Raw genomic sequence first — 22478 nt, forward strand, 5'->3', positions numbered from 1 at the left:
GGAAAGTAGAAAAAGTGTCTACTCTATGTAAGCAGAGGGTGGCGTAGCTCGAGTGCATCTCCCCGCAACCTCCCAGGGTTTTTTTGTTATACAACAGTATTTAATAATCTAGCTTTACAAGCAGCGCAGCTTAGTGTGGCAGCACAAGTAACATTTTCAAAGTAGGTATGCTACTGCTGTAGTGTGTGCACTACTAACTTACTCGAGATACCCCAAAAACGAACAGCTGCTCCAATTGTCCCACCCTGGAATCTGTCAGGTCCAGTGACTTTGTAGGACGAGATCCTTGCACTTTCATTGTCCCAATAGGCTGTCACTTGACAGCCAAAGTGCAGGGATCTTGTCTTACAGTGAATAAGCCCCTAAGTCAGCTAGCTAATTGTACAAGTTGTTAGTCAGTATTTCTCCTGTCTGGCTCTCGGGGAAATTGCTGATGTTGCTGAAACCCAAGAGAAGCTGAAGACGTGTCTGACACGCTCGGAGGATCAACTTTATACACATCACCATGGCAACAGGGACGTGAGCCCTCTGCTGCGCATGCGCACTGAGCCATTTTTAAACATACTGTATGGCTCTCACAGAATTACATTTTAAAATGTGGCATTATGGCTCTCAGCCAAAAAGGTTTCTGACCCCTGATCTAACTAGAGTCTTCAGCAGAACTGATCTAATGATTTTGACCATAAGAAATCATTGTCTGTATACTGAAGGTTCTTTGTATGAACATTAGCTCTAGAAATATATTAAACAAAGTGGTCCATGTGCAGCCTATTATTATTATTATTATTATTATTATTATTTGTATTTATAAAGCGCCAACATATTACGCAGCACAATAGATAAATGGGTTAACATACAGGTATAACATACGGAAACTCACAACAAAACAAGATCATGCAAATGATTTGATAACAATACAGTGTCATAGGTCAAAATAGAGACTGTTCTAGTCCACAAGAGGGGTGATTGTCAGTAAGATTGCATAATCAAGCTGAAAACACTAAGGGAGAGGGCCCTGCCAGAGGCTTACAATCTAATTCATGCTGTACATGGATAGTGTGATTAATCTTATACCGGGTAGGCCATAAAACAAAATATGACAATATGGGCTTGATTCACAAAGCGGTGCTAACCTACTTAGCACGTCTAAAGTCTTTAGACGCGCTAACCAGGGTGCTAAGTAGGTTAGCACCGGATTTCTCAATGAGATCGCGCGCTAACTTTGCGCGCGCAAAGTTTTATGCGCGTAAAGTTTTATGCGCATAAAGTTTAAAACTTGTTTAGACGTGCTAAGGGGGTTTTCACAGGCGTGCTAACAGTTAGCACCGCTTTGTGAATCAAGCCCTATGTCAGTCTCCATATACCTATCACTTTAAGTTCTAACAGTGAACTGTCAGGATCATGGTCATGACAGAGGCCTGGTGCACACCAAACGTTTTTGGTAGTGTTTTCAAAAATGCTGCCGCTTATGAAAACGTTTGGCTAATGTATCTCAATGGGCTGGTGCGCACCAGCGGTTTGAGGTTTTAAGCAAACCGCAAACGTGGCTCCTGCAGCATTTTTGTGGTTTGCAGATGCATTTCTGCCTCAATGTAAAGTATAGGAAAAGCTGAAACTGCTCTGAAAAATACTAGATCAGAACGGTTTTCCAAGTGTTTTTGGTACAGAAGCTGTTCAGTAACAGCTTTACTGTAACAATATTTGAAATCTGCTACACAAAAAATAACGATCCAAAAAAAAAAACACTAGGCATGTTTAGAAAACCTCTCTAAACATGCCTAGAATCGCTCTGAAAATAAGCTTCAAAAACATCTAGCGTTTTGCGGATCTGCTAGAGGTGTTTGGTGTGCACTGGGTCATACTGTGTGAGGGGTTTCACCACAATATCAGCCATACATTGGCCACCACAATACAGCCCATGTTTTATTAGAGAAAATGTAAAAAATTCTCATGGGAAAGTGGGTATCCGCTACTGATTGGGATGAAGTTCAATCCTTAGTACAGTGTCTCTAAAACTGCTGAAGCAAAACACACTCATCTAGAAAACAAATCTTAAGATGAGTTATTGAATAAAGTGGCTTGGGATTAACTATTGTGGTTTGCATTGCTATGGATACTGTAAACAGTAAAGTCAGTCATGTTACAGGCGACTGGCTGCAGAGTAATTGTACATCTTTCCCAATACCTTGCTGTGATAAACCCACATGCCAATCATGTGTCAGAGTCTGATCAGTCACGGGGTGGAATTTGCTCCATGTTCTCGGCTCCGGCTAATTGATTGACATGAGCTCATTGGCTCAGACACGTCAATGAATCACTAATCTGGATGTGTTCAGTGATTCTTCGGATACTTCACTGGATTTTCAGCAAATATTACATGACGAGAGAGAAATAGGCAACAATTACATTGTCTTAACAGATGAGTTTTGAACCCATGTGTGGCAATGATATATTGACAGCTAGAGTCCCAGGTTCAAACCTCTACATGGTGTGTATGCAGGAATCTCCAAGTATGCATGGATCACTTTTTTATCCTTTTGGAATGGAAGGGAGATATCAGACTTCCTATGGCTTAAAGAGACACTGAAGCGAAAAAAAAAATTATGATATTATGATTTGTATGTGTAGTACAGCTAAGAAATAAAACATTAAGATCAGATACATCAGTCTAAGGGGCCCATACACTCAGCCAATTTTCTGGCCGAAATCGATCGCCAATCGCCAAATCGATCGATCGCCAATCGGTTGGCCAATCGACCGATCGATGGCCGATTTCGATCGATTTCGATGGTTTTCCATCGAACTGGCAGGGTGGAAAATCTAGGTCGATCTGATGAGATTGCTTATCATTTTGCATTGGCCTTAATGGAAATCTGATGGCAAAAAAAAATGCCATCAGATCGAATTTCAATAGATTTAAAACTGAAATCTATTGGAATTCTATCCTCGTAAAAAATGTTCTAAAAACGCATCAGATAGATCATCAGATGCATTTCTTATCTATCTGCTGCCAATCTGACTAGTGTATGGGCACCTTAATTGTTTCCAGTACAGGAAGAGTTAAGAAACTCCAGTTATCTCTATGCAAACAAGCCATTAAGCTCTACGACTTTCAAAGTCGTGGAGAGGGCTGTTATCTGACTTATTATCTTAACTGTTCCTGGACTATATACTTTTTCTCTGCCAGAGGAGAGGTCATTACTTCACAGACTGCTCTGAAAGACTCATTTTGAATGCTTAGTGTTGTGTAATCTGCACATATTAGAGAATGATGCAATGTTAGAAAAAACACTATATACCTGAAAATAAAAATATGAATATTTTCTTTGCTGCTAATCTTCTAGTAATTATTCATAGTACACAACCAATTCACTATATCATTTTTTTCCGCTTCAGTGTCTCTTTAATCCTGCAGTACTTCAGTTATAGCTAGATTCAGTGGTCATTGCACTACATTTCCTGTAGCAGCAGGAACTCAAAACAAATCAGGAAAGCCGCGCACACTGTCAGAGTGAAGCATACAGTTAATGCAAAGCATACATCAGGCTAGGAACACGACACGTGTTGCAGAAGACTAGCGTTGTGGCACTAATGAAAGTCTATGGACAAACAACAAGAACAAAAAACACCACACCTCATGTGCATTTCACAGTGCACATTTGTAAACTATGCAGCAAGTTTTCAAAAAATGTATGTATAAAAAGCATAGTATAAATGGAGAAGTATTTTTCCATGCATTGCTTTTTTTCCCAATTACATTACTGTACTTAACTCCAATGTTTAGGGACATGCAAACCACAAAAAAAGGTGAACATTAAAACGCAAATGCATACAAAGATACAACAAAAACAAAAAAGTGCAGAAAATGCATGTTTATTGCACTGCCTAGTGTGCTCCCAGACTCACTTATTGTGTGCAGTGAGTTATGATGATACCATATCGTAATGCATCTGCCGTACTGTTAATATCACTTAGGTGTTGCTTAGGTAACCTATGCCAGGGAAACAAATCCACAGTCTCCAGGTTAGAAACAGGAACCTGGATTTAAATACGGAGATGTGTGAAAGTCACTGTCCCATCAAGCTTTGTGCACCATTTCCATGAGTCTTGGAAAGCTGTTGCTTCTAAGTATTAGAAGCCACCACTATTGAGTGGCATGTAAAGGATACAATTTTCACCCAATATTACCCTGCTGACAACCCATGAACACTGGCAGGGCTGAAGTCACAAGTTTCCATTTCCTCTATAAAGTCCATTGCAGCTATATTCAGAAAATTAGAGTAGCACTACAGTCTTTCATGTGATTCTGTACATCTTCAATTTCTATTTTGTGCCACACATCTGGGGAAAACCCAGGATTTTCAAGGGGGGGGTTGTATTCCTGATAGTTCTCTCAGCCACGCACAATATGGTAGGACATCATATGCTGGGCAGATTCCAATTTCCCATCCAACTGACTGGATTAGTGTGTTTCCGACATGCTCGATCTGCTCACGATCAACATGATCATTCAGGAGTAGTTTGGATATAGATAAGGAGGACAGCCGACATTTGTATTGAAGGGGAAAGAGAAGCTTCTGCAAGTCCCAACTTCCTTCTTTACTAGCACACACAGCAGGGGCACAGGGCTGTACTCTTACCTGGAACTGAGCTCTGTCAAGTGCCCCAGATCTGCTCCATGCTCTTACCACATGGCCGGATTCGAGACAAGGCCCCAAAGGCCATGGCCTAGGGCACAAGGAAACAAGGGGCGGACTTGCCCCTAAACTGCCAAGCATGTAAACCGCAGCAGTGACAAACCTAGTCCTTGACAGTCCTAATTCCACAGGGTCAAGCAGTGAAATGCTGGTCCTGCGCCCCCACCCCCCAAGCACAGCACAGAATGGGGGGAGCACAGGACCAGGGAAATACACAGGATGGGGGAGCACAAGCCGTCAGCACTGTACCAGGTGAACAAAATGGGACGGGGAGAACAGGATGGGTGGTGCACAGGGCGGCGGCGGGGTTGGTGGCACCGGGCCTTGGGCAGTAAAATGCCTGAATCCAGCCCCTGGCTCTGAACACATGCTGTTGCTATATCCAAAGTCCAACATATAGTGCAGGCAGCAGCAGGCTAGGCTGTGAACTGCAAGATTGCTGCCGACATTCTGGTGTCAACTTGTGCCTGCCTCATCCCCAAACACTGCACCAGCCCTGGTCTGAGGAGGGATTCTGGGCAGTAATCTCCCCCCCCCCCTCCTTTCCCAACTTGCCTACACATATGTATGATGGTCCCACTGCACTGAACAGAGCGCAACAAAGGGATTTGCCCAAAAGTCTAATGCTAGGTGAAAGCCACAGTAGAAAACTAGAATTACCCACTGGGTAGGTAGCCAGGGTAAGTAAACGTGTCTGGTAGCAGGGTAAATTACTACATGCGACAATCAATCTCTTGATTTAGATAATATCTGATTTGTAGGTATACATCTCACTTCTGCTGCATAAGCAAGACCTGGACATCTGAGATTTGCATTTGCGGCAAGTTGTTTGTCCCAAGAAGATATATAGAGCTGATTAGGAAGACATTGACAAAGCTTGTTCAAGATTTACACTTGACGTGAGCAAACATGTTGCAAAAGGTTGTAGGCGTTTTACTAATAATCCACCTTCTCCCATCAATCAATGGAAGACAGGCGAGGATCAGCCAAAGATTCACATCAGTACATTCAACTGGTGCTGCCAAAGAGGTTACAGCTTTGTGAAAGAATCCGAGGTGCGAAACATCAGCCAGCATTTGCTTATTTTACAGAATTGCTCAAAGCAAAAAACGTTACTTGCATAATTTCAGAAAGTCAAGTATGTACCCCTGTGTTTTTGGTGATCAGTCTGCTCAAGTCTACAGAAGAAATGTAAAAAAATAGTCACTTAGCTGTCCCTCAGAGGGGCTCACAATCTAATCACTACCATAGTCATGTCTATGTATGTATCATGTAGTGTATGTATTGTAGTCTAGGCCCAATTTTGGGGGAACCAATTAACGTCTCTGTATATTTTTGGGATGTGGGAAGAACCTGAAGTCCCGAGAGGAAACCAACACACAGGCAGGCCATATAGGAACAAGTGGTGTGGTCATGATTAAGCTTCTGTAGTACTGTTGCCTTTCAGCTCTCGTAACATGTTTGGTTCCTGGCCAGGATACCATATGCATGGTGAATTAGTAAACTGGTGATCATCGCAGCTTATTGCCTCCATTAGACAGCAAGGCAAAATCAATGGCTATGGGGTGCTGAATTTGGGCACATGTGCCTAGATTGCTTCAGTACCCAAACTGTGGCAGGAGAGGGACTTGACACAAGTGAGGTGAACAGTTCCGTTTTCAGATAACCAAGCCCTGAGGTTTAGGTGTTAAGGTAGCCATACAATACCATTTTTCGCTCAATTAGACTTCGAACATAAATGACTAAAATCATAAATTTGAGGATTTTATTTACGATTGACAATACAGTTCACCAACCAAAAATCAACTTTGCTGTTCAGTGGTTTCATTGTAATTTTGACAATCAATTGTCCTTATAATGGAAAGCAAAGAAAAAAAAAAGTATCGTGTTTGGCCTGATTTAGATAGTAGGGTAGTAGATTGTTAGTCTTCTGGAGGATAACGTGTCTGCAGAAGTGGCAGACTGTTTTCCCCACAAGCATTTTGACAGCCAGTTGCAGTAGTTCATACCTAATGGTTGTTATGAGATTGAGATTCATGTGTCTGCTCCATCTACAGTAACACAGAAGTGCGGCATTCCCAGGAAATGCATAATTTGTGGAATATTGTGCAGGGTGTACACCTTGGGGAACATTGTACAATTCGTCCTGCAAAATCAAGCAACGGATTCCCCGACCATGTTGTCCTGCTAGAGGAGAGAAGTTTATTCACCGCTGAGTCTAAGAGACTCTGCAGAGAGGATGGGAATGAAGAACATGAGGTTGCAGGAGTGACACCAGATCCAAACACCACAACTTGCTGAGAGAGCTGTGGTGGTCTTCACCTGAAGACTTCTGCAATTCCTTATGTCATGTGTTGGCTGCTGGTCACACCACATATCCAGAGGCAAGACGCTTGTTATTCGCTTACTGCATTTTAAGATTTCGGAAGACCTCTTGCTATTAAAAATCTTGGGATTACTGCATCTTCTGGCATTTCTGCGTAAAGACTTTTGCCCTTCGGTTAAAGAGGAACTGTAGAGACACGTAATAAAACTGCTTATTTTTACAATATTAATTTTTAAATTTAGCTGGTGTTTGCCCATTGTAAAATATTTCCTGATTTACATTCTGAAGTTACAGGTGGTGACATTTAAGGCTGTCAGGTGCAGCTTTGCAGAATCTGTAGTTTGAGGTTTTTGAAGCCCGTAAAAAAAATATACCTGGTCTCCCAGAATGCTCTGGGAGGAGAACTCCACTTAAAGAGGAACTCTAGCCTAAACATACTGTCATTTAGTTACATTAGTTATGTTAATTTAAAACAGGGTGGGTACGATTATATTACCTATTTTAAAGAACCGACAAATGCTTATTTCATGAGGGCAGCCATCTTTTTGGTTGAAAGGATGTGACAGGGAGCATGAGACAGTTCCAACTGTCCTATGTGCTGATCACCCCTCCCAGTTGCTAGGCAACGTGAACATAGGAAATCCAATCATGCTCTGCACAGCATCAGGGAAAAAAAGCCCTGGGCAGTTTTCCTTGATGGGTGAAGCTTACCTAAAAATGCAGCTAAAAAAATGAAGAAAAAAACAGTTCTGATGCTATGAAACTGTTAAACACCAAGCCTTTCCAGTTCTGCTGAGCAGATTTAGTCCAGAGGTTCATTTTAGCCAAACAGCCTAGCAAAGCTTCAGTGGGAGTGTGGGGCTACTATCTATATCTATATTTGGTTTGATGCAACAACCCCCACACATGTACAGCAGTCCCCCTCCAGTATGGCCCTCATACTGTTGCTCCCCCTCATCCCTGTCCAGCTGCCCATTGGGTAGCAGCCACCCTAGGTCAAGGCTCATGTCCCTTTGCTTTGTAAGCAGTGCCCAGTCCAATGAATTCATAGATTTCCACTTTACTTCATTACTAGACAAAATATAGTTTGATTCATTCTCCAATTTCACTTTTGTTAGAATATCTAGTTCTCATGTCAGTGTGTCCTCCATCCACTGACTATATCACAGCAGCCACCTCTGTGGTCAGGGTATTGTCTTCACCATGAACTCTGCTATAATAGACCTCCTTCCTCCCATTACCAAGCCCATTACCATCTCCCACCTCAACATTTAAGTCTATTTAAGCTTCATTCAGGATGTGTTTAGCATATAGATGTCCTTTATAAAGGCTGTGAATGCCCTTGTCAAGCTAATTGCCTTTACAACTGTCTGAAAAGAGTTTACCTACAAGGGAAAGGTCCCCCACTCCCAAACTGGCCCTTATCAGGTCAGATAAAGAAAACCAATTAGCACACTGGGAGACAATGAAAAATCACCTATTAGAACACAATTGTGCGCACCCAAGTAGTGAGGAAGTGACCTGCTAAGCTTGCTAATCCCTGGAGTGGCCTCCCCAGTGAGTCAAGCTGGAATAGTATAGATAGGTGTGAATATAATACTGCACCTACTAAAAAGGCCTTTACACATGCTATATTAAAAATTGGCCGATAATCCAGTGTGTGCACCAGCCTATAGAAAAAATACCTTGGTGCTAAAAGATCAGAAATGCTTACTCTGGCCAGTCTACCAAACATCCTTTCTGCAGAAGTTTGGTGGTTGGGTAAAATGTTATAGCATCTGATGATGCAGGGCAAGTCCCTGCGAAATAGCTGTCAGGCTTTTAGCTTCCCCCCACTGCTGTATACCACTACCCAGCCACAATAAAGGGCTTTTAGTCAGCAGTGCCCGTTTTTCTTTTTTGGATGGACTACTACACACGGAAGCACACCGTACGCGAGTCTAACTGTGGCCTGCGGATCCCTGCTGCATACTGATGCCAGGTATACTTTCTTTGTTCTGTTTGGGTAAATGTACAGTATATTGTCAAAAGAAATGCCCCGTCAAGGATAACATTGTTGATTTATAAGTAATGCCAAAAGCTCACTTCCCCATGTTAAGGCATGGCCCAGGAGTGTGCCAGTTGGTCTTGTCTTAGAAAGTTCCCTTTAGGATAGTAATAATTCCTTTATAATAATTCCTTTTTTTGTATAGCGCTTTTCTCCTGTCGGACTCAAAGCGCTTATGAGGCAGCCACTAGAGCGCACTCAGTAGATAGTAGCAGTGTTAGGGAGTCTCACCCAAAGAACTCCTTACTGAACAGGTGCTGGCTTACTGAACAGGCAGAGCCGAGATTCAAACCTAGGTCTCCTGTGTCAGAGGCAGAGCCCTTAACCATTACACTTTCCAGCCACCACATAGTATATAAGTGGGAAACGCTTGATGAATGGTTCTGGCAATAAGTTGCTGCTATGGTAATTTGTACTTCCATGTCACATAAACCCGACTGGAAGGAACCAAACTGATAAATGTAGATTTTAGCAAGCAAAATTCTACTTCAATTCTTGCAATAGTCACTACAGCTGTAGAGGAATTTGAGATCTTTGGAGCATAATGTGCTGACATTCTGTAGTTTGGAGCCTAGTCATGTGACCATCAGGAGCTCAGACCGACACCTACTATAGTGCAAGTCCCAATTTCACAGCCACAAAGCAGGTCATTTGGACAGAATTCATGGCCCAGAAATCGGGCACCACAACAGGCATGAATGTTAAATCCTGAAATTTCCAGCTACAGCCTGTAATTTGGGCACCGGAGATGCAGGAGTTCAGTAGTGGCGTTCAGCTATTGTGTATCCAAAATCTTTAGAGGCGGGGACAGTGAAAATGGCAGAGGTGGAGCAGCAGGGACAGCGGAATTAATGGTGGGGAAGTTGAACTACTGTGTAGCCAAACTATGTGGCGGTGGTAAAAAAACAAAAACAAAACAAACACCAGGGACAGGAGGAACTAGTGGTGAGGTTCAGCTACTGTACAGTATAGCCAAAACTGTAGCAGCGGAGACATCAAAAACTAATGGTGTTCGTGTTATGCCTGGTATAGCCTACATGTCCAATGGGATTTCCGACCATTTTTCTGAACAATCTTGTATAGAAGTGATTGGGGAAAAAAAATCAAAATCAGATCAGACCTGTTGGAATTGATTCAGCTGTCAATGATGGAATATTGCATCAAACTGCAAACTTTCAGCTTGGTGATCATCGATTGCCACAGGGGACAGTTATGGAAGTTGTGTATGTAGCTTTGGGATACTTGCAGTGCATCTGCTGTAAGTATAGTGTGGCCACTGTGTTAAAGCAGGGAGGGGAGGCATTCTGTGGTGTGGCGTTATGAACTCAGAAGATTGCTTGTGTACCTTGAAGTCCATCCTAAAATACCTAAACAGCTACTTAACAGAAAGATAAACACCAGCATAGCTTTCCTTCAGCAATGTCACGGTTCCTTTACTCCCATAATCACACAACTCATTTCTCATTCATAAATAATGGTATGCTGAAAGCACTGATTTGGAACCAACTGGTATCAAGTGTCTGGGAGCTTCTGCTGCAATATATGGGGATTACCAAAACAGAATTCATGAACAAGCCAAGTATCTTTCGGAGATGAATTTTTGTTCCGGCTGCCTGTTCTGTAAAAACTATGCAAATAAGGGGGAAAACAACCTTTAAATTTACTTTACTCTGAAGCATAAAAAAAAAAAAAAGTACTAACCTAAGGAGGGGGCAGGCTTTGGGTCCTATAGAGCCATGCACACTCACATGCACAGTACTGAGTGACCAACCTTTGGGAGCACTCGGCCTCCCAAAGATTGTCAAGAGTCCAGTAGCGGCAGAAATGAGCAGTCTGACCCATAGGTTGGAAACTGCTAATGGGGGATCCAGCGCTTTAACATGGGGGCCGTAGGAGGAGCAGGAAGGCTCTATAGGACTTAGAGCCTTCTCCTTAAAGAGAATCTGTACTCTAAAATTCTTACAATAAAAAAGCATACCATTCTATGCTGCAATCCTGGCTTGTAATTGCCATTTTTATCCAGCGTTTTCAAACAAAAAAGACATAGCAAGTGATAGGCTCAGTGTGTGAGTCATAGGGCCCTTTCACACTTACGCGATTAGCGGGCGATTCCTGCTAATCAATGAATGGAGAAAAAGAATCAAACTCCAGCACTCTCTAAACTGCAGTAGGAGATGGGACTTAGACCTGGTCAACCATGGGATGTGTGAGTGTAGGCTCGTTGAAGGGCGTGCACGGACTGGATGAGAAACAGCAAATCGATGTGGAAAGGGAGGCAAGATGTAGCCAGCACTGCGCTTCAAATGATTGTTTATTGAGATAAAAAGTACACTTACAGTTGATTGAGGTTGATTCAGGCGAGATGCGATGCGGATGTGGTGGGTGCCAGGTCTAGATCCCCCTGCGGACGTCCGTTTCGCGCGTCTAGCGCTTGTTCACCGCAGTGGGGGAAACTGCGGTGAACAAGCGCTAGACGCGCGAAACGGACGTCCGCAGGGGGATCTAGACCTGGCACCCACCACATCCGCATCGCATCTCGCCTGAATCAACCTCAATCAACTGTAAGTGTACTTTTTATCTCAATAAACAATCATTTGAAGCGCAGTGCTGGCTACATCTTGCCTCCCTTTCCACATCGATTCCTGCTAATCGCTAAAGCGCTGGTGCTTACTCTATGGCAGTGTTCTCACTGCCACGATTGGCGCCAATCGCCGGTGTTCCACGATTAACGTCAGTCGCAAACGCGTAGCATGCAGCAATTTTTCCGCGATTCGGGAGTGATCGCGGTACAGTTCTATTAAAGCACTGACCACAATCGCGTACGCATGAATGGGGGTTTTACCGCACTAATCGCGGTAAAATCACTGCGCAAAAACGGTAGCTCTAAGCACTGCCATTTAGCGATTTTAAGTGAGAATGGGCCCATACAGAGTGTGGAGGGGGCCTGGAGAGAGTGTGTATAGCTTCTATCCAATCACAAGCAGCACAGCACATTCCAGCCTGACTGCCTCAGCCCGACAGAGCCGAGAAGATTAGATCATAGAGGAGAGAAGATTAGATCATATAACTGAGATAATACAGCCACTGTGCAATTAGGAAAGGCTGCAGTTAGACAGAGCACAACTTATAGGATAGAAGAAATAAGGATGAAAATTTTGTTAGAGTCTCTTTAAAGAGAATCTGTACTATAAAATCTTACAATAAAAAGCATACCATTCTATTCATTATGTTCTCCTGGGCCCCTCTGTGCTGTTTCTGCCACTCCCTGCTGCAATCCTGGCTTGTAATTGCAAGTTTTAGGCAGTGTTTACAAACAAAAGACATGGCTGCTAACCAGCATGTGATAGGCTGAGAGAAGCTCAGTCTGACTCATACAGAGCCTGCAGGGGGCCTGGAGAGGGTGTGTATAACTTCTATCCTATCACAAGCAGAGCAGCACATTCCAGCCTTAGGGCTCTTTTCCACTATGAAATGCAATCGCGTTTCAATTTCCACCATGCGATTGCGATTGAGCTACTATACTCATAGTCCAGCTCAATCGCATACAAAACGCGGCAGGACGACGATTGCGCTTTGACCAAAAATCGCATCGCAATCGGATCGCACTAATGGAAATTGCTGCTGCAGTTTCCATTAGTTTAATGTACCTTGTGATTTGCAGTCAGAAGCAAATCGCAAATCGCAGGCTAGTGGAAAAAGGCCCTTAGCCGACAAAGCTGACAAAGGAAAGAAGATTAGATTATATAACAGAGATAATACAGCCACTGTGCAACTAGGAAAGGCTGCAGTAAGACAGACCACATTAGAACAGGTATAGGAACTTAAAGAAATAAAGCTGAACATTTTGTTACAGAGTCTCTTTAAGTATCTGTCTTATTTACGCTGCAGACTCACTTTAAAGCACACCTGAACTGAGTTGTATGGGGACTGCTGTATTTCTTTTTGAATACCAGTTGCCTTGCAGTCCTGATCTTTGGCATCAGTAGTGTCTGAAGCTAGGTTGAGGTTCACAGTGGTTAGTTGCATAACAATGGACATCCTGCATAAATGTACTGCCCTCTAGGTTATGGTTCCTCTTATGTCACGTTTGCTGAAAGTTGCACCCAAAATCAAGGTTATATTAGTGTCTAGAAAAATGACACTAATGGTGGCCATGTGGTACAATTTTTCTGTTCGATTTTACCCCAATTCTATTAAAAAAATTTCTTCAATTGATACATTCGATCAAAATGGTTTCTCAATTAAAATAGATCAGAAAGGTAGGAAAAATCATCTCAATTTTGTCACCAATTGAATGATGTTAAAGGATGTATGAAAGTCATTGGATCTGAAATTGTAATTTTACATTCAGGCAGGAATCACACTTGTCTCAGTTTTCTGCGCGCAGTTTTCTGTGTACTTTTTCTGCACACCAAGTGTGTTTCTATGCAGGAAAAAGCGCACATTTTTTCACAGCAGCTGATGTAATTGATAGAGGAAACTGACAAAATGTGCAGAGTCATCATGCAGAATGTCAGGTTTTATTTCTGTGCGCGAACATATTAAGTGTGAGCTAGCCCATTGATTAACATGAGTTCTCAGTTTTTCTGTGCAGAAATTGCATATGAAAACAGTCAGGGCCAGTTTTCACTTGTGTGGTGCGGAATCGCCGCTGATTCCCCGCTGACGAAATTGCATGTGGGTGCGATTCCGCATGCGTATTTTACAGCGATTTTGCATAGGTTAGTATTGATGTGATTTTAACCATATCACTTCCTGTGTGATTTAACATTAGTTCCTATGCGAAATCACGGTAAAATATATGCATGCCAAAACCGGATGCGATTTCCCTATTAAATACATTAGCGGCGATTCGCATAATGGCGCGCAGGGTGCGGATTCTGAGGGCTCTTCCGTGCAGATTTCTCCCGCACAGAAAAACGCTCAGGATTACTGACAAGTTGAAACAGGGCCATCCACTTGTATTGGCTAAGTGAATCCGCATGCAGATTCGCGATAGTGGAAATGGGCCCTCAAGTGTGTTTCCTGCCTCAAGTATACAGAAACTGTCAAAAAGTGATACATTGGAAACAATGCATTTCTTCAATGTCATAAAATGTAGTGTTGATTAAAAATTAAAAAAAAGGGAGAAGATTTGTTAATGTAAGGTCAATTGTTAATGTAAGGTCAAGTGTGTGGGCACCATTACACCTTTAGAGCAAATCCAAAGGAAAAAAAAAAATCTACTGCTGGAAAGGTTAAGAATTCCCAATTTCTGGGCTCCGCAAATATTTGTAGTGGGAGTTTACGAAATACTTTGTGATTTGCAATCTCCTCAGAGTGTTGCCGGGACTGACAAGGTAGGTGGGAGGAGAGGGGCATGCTGGGAAGGACACATTCCAGCAGCTTCTTTCATCAGTGTGATGAGTATGAGCAGGGGAGATCCTCTCCTGCCCCTCCACAGATCAAAGGCAGCTCCTGACAGGCTGGCCCACAGCTCAGCTCTCATCTGGATGGCATGTACAACAATGCAGGTCATCCAGTCTTGTGATACATTGCAGCCAACATATGCACCCGGAACATTCCATAGAACTCAAGCAGAACACTGGAGTCACTAAGCCAATAGGGGGTGAAAACTAAGCTGTTAGGAACACAACTGGCCAAGCCAACACTGACTGCTATATTCATCAGTAGCTTCACCAGGAATGCTGACATGACAGTAGGGAAAAAAGGTGATCCTTTAAAAGCAAGTAAAATTAAGCTAGCCACTTCTGTGAAACTTTTTTAGGAACTGTAAGAAATGTAATTTAGTCATTAAGGATATCCACTTAACTTCATTATCCTGTTTCAGTATCAAATTGATACTATTTGTGAATTGCTGTATACTGGTATGTAAACCCACCCCTCCATTGAGGTCACTGCCTAGTGATGTTACAAAGCCGTCTCCTCCCAGAGCCCTCTGGGAGACCAGGATGTTCTGCTCATTCTGTTGTGATGCACCTTGCCAGCAGTAAAGAGGTCAGCACCTTTGACATGTGCAAGTCAGGGGGGGGGGGGGGGGGAATCAAGCAGCACTGACTAAAATGTATTAAGTAATATTGTAAATAAGATAACTCGTTTCATAAAAGTATATTCAATTTCTTTAAAGTGGTCTGAAAGTCAGCATTTCTACTTTGCTCTAAAAGATACCTCACAGCTTGGAAGATACTACTGAGAAGAAAAGAACTAGATTCCCCTAATATTTGATAGTTATTAGCTAAGAGTCGTGGCTAATATATGGCTAGAGACACCTGAATCAGTGAAAAAAAATCTTTATTCAAAACCAGCTCATAAGGTAAAAACAATTAAAAACAGGCAGCCAGACCTGGTACACAGGCCCCTGAATAACAAAAATACATAATTGAGTCAAGTGTGCAATATATCATAAAAGAGGTCAATAGTTCTCCTGGGTACCTTGTGATAAATATAGTGACAGTGTCCAAAAATTAAGTATAAGAAGTATAAACTAGAGACATCTGTTTCACAAATCCATATCCCAGGAGAAGCATATGATGAAATGTACAAACATATAAAATCTCCTATACGTATTCCCTGCTCAACACAAAGTGCAAATGCTAATATTCTAGTGCTATACTGGATGATAAAATATCATGGAAGGTCCACAATACTATAGTGAAAGCCTATAAATATGTAAATACAAAACATCAATACAAAATCAATTTGGTTGTCAAAAAGACATAGTGAGGAGGGGGAGTGTAAAAGAACCAAGCAGGACACCAATTGAAATACCTGGTGAAAGGAATGCAAACTGCTGAAATATGGGTGCAAAGAATCAAAAAGATAAAGACCCAGCAAGTACCAAGATGAAATGAGTAGGAGAGCAAGTGAAAGAAGATGGCAGCAATCCGCATGCCAAAAGGATTCAAGGGTGTGACAAGGATGGCAGAGAACAAGCACAAGACTCACCCAATGAATAAGTAGATGGACACAGGAATGGCTGCACAGCGCTACCCACGCTGCGTGGGTAGCGCTGTGCAGCCATTCCTGTGTCCATCTACTTATTCATTGGGTGAGTCTTGTGCTTGTTCTCTGCCATCCTTGTCACACCCTTGAATCCTTTTGGCATGCGGATTGCTGCCATCTTCTTTCACTTGCTCTCCTACTCATTTCATCTTGGTACTTGCTGGGTCTTTATCTTTTTGATTCTTTGCACCCATATTTCAGCAGTTTGCATTCCTTTCACCAGGTATTTCAATTGGTGTCCTGCTTGGTTCTTTTACACTCCCCCTCCTCACTATGTCTTTTTGACAACCAAATTGATTTTGTATTGATGTTTTGTATTTACATATTTATAGGCTTTTCACTATAGTATTGTGGACCTTCCATGATATTTTATCATCCAGTATAGCACTAGAATATTAGCATTTGCACTTTGTGTTGAGCAGGGAATACGTATAGGAGATTTTATATGTTTGTACATTTCATCATATGCTTCTCCTGGGATATGGATTTGTGAAACAGATGTCTCTAGTTTATACTTCTTATACTTAATTTTTGGACACTGTCACTATATTTATCACAAGGTACCCAGGAGAACTATTGACCTCTTTTATGATATATTGCACACTTGACTCAATTATGTATTTTTGTTATTCAGGGGCCTGTGTACCAGGTCTGGCTGCCTGTTTTTAATTGTTTTTACCTTATGAGCTGGTTTTGAATAAAGATTTTTTCACTGATTCAGGTGTCTCTAGCCATATATTAGCCACGACTCTTAGCTAATAACTATCAAATATTAGGGGAATCTAGTTCTTTTCTTCTCAGTAGTATGTTAATTTAGGTCGGTGACCTATTCCCCAAGTATAAATACTTAACAAAGTGATTAGGTAAACAATTTGTTGCCTTGATATGTCTGCTCGTGTTGCTTTAGTGTAAATCACAGCTTGGAAGATACTATCCCAGATTTTTATTAACAGAACATCACTGAAAATGGTTAAATAATGCACTTTGTCCTGCTATTCAGCTTCAAATCTTCATCCAAACTGGAGATAACAGTATTTGTTTGCATTTCAATGTTGATACATGTGTGTAAACACAGTGTAACATGTGAGAAGGAGCTCTGTGCTTCAAGCACACAAACCGCTCAGAACAACTAATTAGAAGATGTTAATCCTATAAAATAGGCAACGTTGTCTGTGTAGCTGGCACGGATCCAGCCTCACGCAGGCAGGACGACAGGGACGGAGCTATGCGGGCGTCCGGGTGCACGACGGGCCAGTGCGAGCAGGTGTGTGTAGACAGACCTAGACCGTTTTTATACGGGCTAAGGTCACTAGTATATAATAAAAAGCAGCTTGAATAAAATGTAATGGCAAGTTTCAGGGCAAGATAAAGTACACTTTGGAAACTTGTAGTTTGTAAACAGACAATATTACTTATGCACAAAAGCAAACGATAACTGTAGGAGTAATAAAAAAAAATGAAGCGAAACATTGAATGTTATGTCGGAGTTTCAGACCACTTTAATATAAAATGGTCAACAGTAACTGATCAAAGCTCAGGCTAGCATTTGCTGTCAGTCTGTACCTTTGTGAATACCCTTTGTGCACATGTACAATGCTCAGTGCTGTAGCAATAGGGGATGCAGAGGTAGTGACTGTGCCAGGGCCCCTGAATCAGAGGGGCCCTCCAACTGCTTTGGCTCTTTATTTGCGCTAAGCTGGTAATGATCCCCTCTTCACTGTGAACGCACGCAGTGTGTTGTAATGCCCTGCATGCAATGCCTTGGTATGCCACACAGTTATACCGCACCGTGGTCGTGTGGGTAGTGCATTGCAATGTGGTCGCAGTCGCAGAGCATCTCTATGCAGCAAGCACTTAGACCTGATTACAGATCTGAGTTCAGCAAGAGCTTGTTCACACTGAAAGCTCTTGGAGGCTTGTTTTGTTGCCCCCAGATGCTTTTCTGCTGCCACGCAGCTGTAGCTTATGGTCACGCCATGTTTAGAGCCCTAGGGCAGAGTTCCCTAACCCTGTCCTCAAGGCCCACCAACAGTACATGTTTTGCAGGAAACCACACACAATCTCAGGTGAGGTAATTAGTGTCTCAGCAAAGCAGATTAGCTACCTCTGTGGATATACTTAAAATCTGCACTGTGTGGTGGGGCTTGAGGACAGGGTTGGGGAACACTGCGTCTAGGGCATAGAATGTAACCACAAACACTAATTCCAGAAGCGACATTTAACATCCAGGAATATGTGATCAACCATGGCGCTTTAATAAACTACTAGAAACAATAGTTGCGGTGGGATTAACTCATTAATCTCAATTGCCAAGCAGTGAATCCCTAGTGGTAAAATCTGGGCATAAAATGTCCATCTGAACTGCCCCTTAACTCATTTAGGACCAAAACCTCTGGTCCCTTTAAAGGACCACAGGCTTTATTCTTACACTTCCTGGTCACCGATTGGCTCACAGCAATCAGTAGGTCAGGATCCAATGAAAACAGCTCCTGACCGAGTTACGGAGGTCAGCTGTGTTTAGACAGCTGAATTGAGTCAGCGGGGATGCAATATTGCATACCGTGCTTGGGATAGGGCAGTATAAACTATGCACGTCAGGCTGGAGCAGCCACAAGTACGGCATAGTTGACAGTCCCAACCTGGTTTAAGGAGGAACTGAAGTGAAAATACAATGGACTTTTTACAGTACTGTACAGTAGGCGCTGGGCCCTAAAATTGATACAGCCTTGTGCATCTCCATCACTGATTGCCTGATGAAGCGGGCACTTGACCCGTGAAACGCGTTGCATGCCTGGAGATTTTATAATAAATTATATTGTGTATGTATATGTACAGTGGCTTGCAAAAGTATTCGGCCCCTTGAAGTTTTCCATATTTTGCCTCATTACTGCCACAAACCTGAATCAATTGTATTGGAATTCCACGTGAAAGACCAATACAAAGTGGTGTACACATGAGAAGTGGAACGAAAATTATACATAATTCCAAACATTTTTTACAACTAAATAACTGCAAAGTGGGGTGTGCATAATTATTCGGCCCCCTGAGTCAATACTTTGTAGAACCACCTTTTGCTGCAATTACAGCTGCCAGTCTTTAGGGTATGTCTCTACCAGCTTTGCACATCTAGAGACTGAAATCCTTGCCCATTCTTCTTTGCAAAACAGCTCCTGCTCAGTCAGATTAGATGGACAGCGTTTGTGAACAGCAGTTTTCAGATCTTGCCACAGATTCTCGATTGGATTTAGATCTGGACTTTGACTGGGCCATTCTAACACAGATATGTTTTGTTTTAAATCATTCCATTGTTGCCCTGGCTTTATGTTTAGGGTCATTGTCCTGCTGGAAGGTGAACCTCCGCCCCAGTCTCAAGTCTTTTGCAGTCTCCAAGAGGTTTTCTTTCAAGTTTGCCCTGTATTTGGCTCCATCCATCTTCCCATCAACTCTGACCAGCTTCCCTGTCCCTGCTGAAGAGAACCACCCCCAGAGCATGATGCTGCCACCACCATATTTGACAGTGAGGATGGTGTGTTCTGAGTGATGTGCAGTGTTAGTTTTCTACCACACACAGCGGTTTGCATTTTGGCCAAAAAGTTCCATTTTGGTCTCATCTGACCAGAGCACCTTCTTCCACATGTTTGCTGAGTCCCCCACATGGCTTGTGGCAAACTGAAAATGGGACTTCTTATGCTTTTCTGTTAACAATGGCTTTCTTCTTGCCACTCTTCCATAAAGGCCAACTTTGTACAGTGCATGACTAATAGTCCTATGGACAGATTCCCCCACCTGAGCTGTAGACTTCTGCAGTTCGTCCAGAGTCACCATGGGCCTCTTGACTGCATTTCTGATCATCGCTTTCCTTGTTCGGCCTGTGAGTTTAGGTGGACGGCCTTGTCTTGGTAGGTTTACAGTTGTGCCATACTCCTTCCATTTCTGAATGATCGCTTGAACAGTGCTCCGTGGGATGTTCAAGGCTTTGGAAATCTTTTTGTAGCCTAAGCCTGCTTTAAATTTCTCAATAACTTTATCCCTGACCTGTCTTGTGTGTTCTTTGGACTTCATGGTGTTGTTGCTCCCAATATTCTCTTAGACAACCTCTGAGGCCCTCACAGAGCAGCTGTATTTGTACTGACATTAGATTACACACAGGTGCACTCTATTTAGTCATTAGCACTCATCAGACAATGTGTATGGGCAACTGACTGCACTCAGATCAAAGGGGGCCGAATAATTATGCACACACCACTTTGCAGTTATTGATTTGTAAAAAAAATTTGGAATCACGTATGAATTTCATTCCACTTCTCATGTGTACACCACTTTGTATTGGTCTTTCATGTGGAATTCCAATCAAATTGATTCATGTTTGTGGCAGTAATATGACAAAATGTGGAAAACTTCAAGGGGGCCGAATACTTTTGCAAGCCTATGCGTATACGTATACATATACATATACAACGACTCATTGGCTGGTCCTTATATACATGAGGGTGGTAACCACCAACCCCCCTCCTTTTAAACTGGTTTTAAACATTTTATTCTAATTTGGCGCCTCTATTACAAATCTCGATTGGACTTTTTACAAAAGTCATTTGACATTTAATCTGTTTCATTGTAAAAGCTTTCCTCCCCGGATTTACATTCTGAAATGCATCACTGATTGTGACATCTTTAGTTCTGCCAGGTGATCTGTTGATCTGAATTCGATAAAAAAAAGCGATCTCAAAAAAAAAAATAAAAAAATTTTAGAGCAAGAAATCAGATTTCCCCTTCTGAATTTCCCATTTTTATTCGATAAAAGTAATCAGGAATGGTGGATTTTCTGATACATTTTTATGATAATTAAATGGTGTGTGGTAGATTGTCAATTTATTAATATATGTACCCAAGCAAGTCTTAGGCTTTTCAATCATAACTGGGGAAAAATTGACTATGTGGTACATTGTCGGATTTTTGAAAGGTTAGAAAAATTTACTGCTATTCTTGAATTGAACAGAATTTTAAAAGAAATTGTATCATCATTTGTGGCCCCCTTTACTAAGTTCTATGCACAGGAGATATTGCTTCCTTGGCAGCTGGAAAAAGCTGTTATTTCCCACAATGCAACAGGGTTCAGAGAAAAAAAAAAAGTCAGAACCTCGACAGTTTCACCACAATATCAGCCATACAGAATCTGGCATCAGAAATTGCAGGGAGAGGCCTGGGGGAGCTGCCAGTGCATAGACAGAACTAGAGTACTGTACTGGCACGGCTCACATCTGATTAAAGCAAATAACGCCCCTCAATCTTCCTTCACTACATCCAGATTTTTGGACACTGCAGATTTCTATAGAAGATTGAATTTAATAAAGTATGTCACCCAAAGCCACCAGATATATTTGAGTGGCCAATATGTATGCGGTTTACAGAAGGCCTGGCAAATGGCTTTAACCCCTCCTTGCCTCTCCCCAGAAAGGGTAGCAATGCCGGCTTCAGAAGTCCTTTCAGTTCAGTTTCCATTAACAAGTTAGTATTAGTGCAGGGCCAGCACATTTAAATTTTGACCAGGACAAACTTCTCACAGATCTGGTGAATAGAGGCTTCCTGAAAGGAATCTCGGGCCGGGCCTGTCTTATTCCTGGCCTCGGCCTGTGGGCTTTGCTTCTTTACAAATCCTGGATTCTTTACACCGGCTCCTTTCAAAGTAAAGACAAATCTCCCTCCGAGATGCAAATGCTGCATCTTCCTAGAAAGGCCTTGTAATGGGCCCATTGTTTGATGCAGGTTGTTGTGATGCTGGAGAACTGCTAATTCCCTTGCAAATAAGTCCCCCTTTGGTAAAAGATAATGGGCTTTGTGGCGGTCTGAGCATGGACTCATGTAAGGGAGTCTCTGCCCGGGAAGGGGGAGGTCCTGTCAGAGTGTTTGGGGTTATGACATAATGGACTGTCAGTGATTCTGCTCTATAACAGACATCTCCGCTCAGTTATTCATAGATGTCATGTGACCATGTTTCTGTAGTCCGTTCAGATTTTTCTCCAATTGAATGCCACTTAGATTAGAAGTGACAAGACAAATGGCATGCTACCTCAAACTTTTACAGCCTATTGTAGCTTTCCCCCTCATTACTGCACTGCTTAGGTGATGGCATGACTATATTGAACATGGCTAGTAGGCAGCAAGAGACTGTGGCTAAACGCTACAATACTAGTTAATGGCATTTCCAGATGTCTGACTGTAAGCTTGGGAGGGCAGGGTTTTCACCCATTTTGCATTTTGGATTTTGTTACATATTTTTCATATTTATTCTGTCACCACCATTACTTATTACCAATTATGTACTTAGTACCAACTATATTGTATATTGGTTTATCTTTGTATTATGTACAGAATGGTTTCTTTATACAGCGCCACGGAATATGTTGGC

Source organism: Hyperolius riggenbachi, chromosome 4, assembly GCF_040937935.1.
Source record: "Hyperolius riggenbachi isolate aHypRig1 chromosome 4, aHypRig1.pri, whole genome shotgun sequence".
Lineage (NCBI taxonomy): Eukaryota > Metazoa > Chordata > Amphibia > Anura > Hyperoliidae > Hyperolius > Hyperolius riggenbachi.